Raw genomic sequence first — 3,611 nt, forward strand, 5'->3', positions numbered from 1 at the left:
CTTACAGTTCTTCCCGCCCCTACTGTGTTCTGTATTGCATGCAAGTGTCTTCCTGTTGTACTCGTGTCCCACTCTTTTGTGCTCCCCCTTACAGTTCGTCCCACCCCTACTGTGTTCCTGTTGCATGCAAGTTTCTTCCTGTTGTACTCGTGTCCCACTCTTTTGTGCTCCCCCTTACAGTTCTTCCCGCCCCTACTGTGTTCTGTATTGCATGCAAGTGTCTTCCTGTTGTACTCGTGTCCCACTCTTTTGTGCTCCCCCTTACAGTTCTTCCCGCCCCTACTGTGTTCTGTATTGCATGCAAGTGTCTTCCTGTTGTACTCGTGTCCCACTCTTTTGTGCTCCCCCTTACAGTTCTTCCCGCCCCTACTGTGTTCTGTATTGCATGCAAGTGTCTTCCTGTTGTACTCGTGTCCCACTCTTTTGTGCTCCCCCTTACAGTTCTTCCCACCCCTACTGTGTTCCTGTTGCATGCAAGTTTCTTCCTGTTGTACTCGTGTCCCACTCTTTTGTGCTCCCCCTTACAGTTCTTCCCGCCCCTACTGTGTTCTGTATTGCATGCAAGTGTCTTCCTGTTGTACTCGTGTCCACTCTTTTGTGCTCCCCCTTACAGTTCTTCCACCCCTACTGTGTTCCTGTTGCATGCAAGTTTCTTCCTGTTGTACTCGTGTCCCACTCTTTTGTGCTCCCCCTTACAGTTCTTCCCACCCCTACTGTGTTCCTGTTGCATGCAAGTTTCTTCCTGTTGTACTCGTGTCCCACTCTTTTGTGCTCCCCCTTACAGTTCTTCCCGCCCCCTACTGTGTTCTGTCTTACATGCAAGTGTCTTCCTGTTGTACTCGTGTCCCACTCTTTTGTGCTCCCCCTTACAGTTCTTCCCGCCCCTACTGTGTTCTGTCTTACATGCAAGTTTCTTCCTGTTGTACTCGTGTCCCACTCTTTTGTGCTCCCCCTTACAGTTCTTCCCACCCCTACTGTGTTCTGTATTGCATGCAAGTTTCTTCCTGTTGTACTCGTGTCCCACTCTTTTGTGCTCCCCCTTACAGTTCTTCCCGCCCCTACTGTGTTCTGTATTGCATGCAAGTGTCTTCCTGTTGTACTCGTGTCCCACTCTTTTGTGCTCCCCCTTACAGTTCTTCCCGCCCCTACTGTGTTCCTGTTGCATGCAAGTTTCTTCCTGTTGTACTCGTGTCCCACTCTTTTGTGCTCCCCCTTACAGTTCTTCCCACCCCTACTGTGTTCCTGTTGCATGCAAGTTTCTTCCTGTTGTACTCGTGTCCCACTCTTTTGTGCTCCCCCTTACAGTTCTTCCCACCCCTACTGTGTTCTGTCTTACATGCAAGTTTCTTCCTGTTGTACTCGTGTCCCACTCTTTTGTGCTCCCCCTTACAGTTCTTCCCACCCCTACTGTGTTCTGTATTGCATGCAAGTTTCTTCCTGTTGTACTCGTGTCCCACTCTTTTGTGCTCCCCCTTACAGTTCTTCCCGCCCCTACTGTGTTCTGTCTTACATGCAAGTTTCTTCCTGTTGTACTCGTGTCCCACTCTTTTGTGCTCCCCCTTACAGTTCTTCCCACCCCTACTGTGTTCTGTATTGCATGCAAGTTTCTTCCTGTTGTACTCGTGTCCCACTCTTTTGTGCTCCCCCTTACAGTTCTTCCCACCCCTACTGTGTTCTGTATTGCATGCAAGTGTCTTCCTGTTGTACTCGTGTCCCACTCTTTTGTGCTCCCCCTTACAGTTCTTCCCGCCCCTACTGTGTTCCTGTTGCATGCAAGTTTCTTCCTGTTGTACTCGTGTCCCACTCTTTTGTGCTCCCCCTTACAGTTCTTCCCGCCCCTACTGTGTTCTGTCTTGCATGCAAGTTTCTTCCTGTTGTACTCGTGTCCCACTCTTTTGTGCTCCCCTTACAGTTCTTCCCGCCCCTACTGTGTTCCTGTTGCATGCAAGTTTCTTCCTGTTGTACTCGTGTCCCACTCTTTTGTGCTCCCCCTTACAGTTCTTCCCGCCCCTACTGTGTTCTGTCTTGCATGCAAGTTTCTTCCTGTTGTACTCGTGTCCCACTCTTTTGTGCTCCCCCTTACAGTTCTTCCCGCCCCTACTGTGTTCCTGTTGCATGCAAGTTTCTTCCTGTTGTACTCGTGTCCCACTCTTTTGTGCTCCCCCTTACAGTTCTTCCCGCCCCTACTGTGTTCTGTCTTGCATGCAAGTTTCTTCCTGTTGTACTCGTGTCCCACTCTTTTGTGCTCCCCCTTACAGTTCTTCCCGCCCCTACTGTGTTCCTGTTGCATGCAAGTTTCTTCCTGTTGTACTCGTGTCCCACTCTTTTGTGCTCCCCCTTACAGTTCTTCCCGCCCCTACTGTGTTCTGTATTGCATGCAAGTGTCTTCCTGTTGTACTCGTGTCTCACTCTTTTCTGCTCCCCCTTACAGTTCTTCCCGCCCCTACTGTGTTCTGTCTTACATGCAAGTTTCTTCCTGTTGTACTCGTGTCTCACTCTTTTGTGCGGCGATGTGTAGAAATAAATGAGAGGAGACAATTTGGTGTGGCAACCTTTATTGAAGAAGCAGGTGGACCATCCCTTCTTCTTTACATGGGTAAAGGCCTGACACACCGGGACTAATAGCACCACAGGTAATGACAACTGGACTGGGACTCCGGAGGGTGGGGGGGTCACCGTTTGGCAACCGCACAGAAGGTTCCTACGAGGTGGGTGGCTTTGCGAGGGTTAGGAGTCCGATCCGGTTCTTTTCCAGCCTTCAACCGGGGACAGATGTATTCTCCCCCCCGCCCCCCCCGACTTCCTGATGAACTCCGAGGGAGTGTTTGCGTCGTTCTGTCATTGGGAGGACCGAGCCGGGCTGAGTTGTTTATGGAACAATCAGCCCAGGCTACGGGTGTGTAGGATGTAGACCGTGGACACACAGGCGCGATGGCACATGTGGTCGTCGTTAGCAACAGGTGAGGCGCTTGATGGGGTCGGGTGATGTCACAGCCCCATCCTCGCCTCGGTAATTCAATACAGACCTGGAGTCGTGTTCGGTTTTTCGGACTATGTCTGAGCTGACGTCCGTTTTTTTTTTTGTTCCAAGCCAAATATAATAGTCCGTCTGCGTAAGTGCTTGTAATAACAAAATTATACGTGACAAAGTAAGAACAATAAATCACAAGACAGATTTCTAGGGATTTGAGAATTTAACGGAATTTCCAGCTGATCGAGTTATTGGCTATTTTAGTTCCAATCTGATTTGTGCAAGCAACAAATGGGAGAATTTTATCCTGATTAAGATCTCAATCTTCACCAGGGTTAAAAAAAAAGTTGCCACTACAAGCAATTTTTTTGGTGTCAAAGTGGACCGGGCTCTCGGTCCATGGTCCACATTGGTCTACTACCAGCTGAGAAATGCATGAATTATAGTCTAGAACAGGTGTGCCCAAACTTTTGGACTCCGGGGCCATATTGGGGTAAAATTTTTGGGCTGTTTCATCCCTACAAGACTGTTTTGCCGGTTTCCCTGCTCTTCAGGGGATTTTATAATGAAATAAAACCCCCCTGAAGAGCAGGGAAACCGGCAAAACAGGCTTGTGTCGCAGGCTTCCCAGCTCATCAGG

The sequence above is a fragment of the Nerophis ophidion genome, linkage group LG28 (assembly GCF_033978795.1).
Source record: "Nerophis ophidion isolate RoL-2023_Sa linkage group LG28, RoL_Noph_v1.0, whole genome shotgun sequence".
NCBI classification, from domain to species: domain Eukaryota; kingdom Metazoa; phylum Chordata; class Actinopteri; order Syngnathiformes; family Syngnathidae; genus Nerophis; species Nerophis ophidion.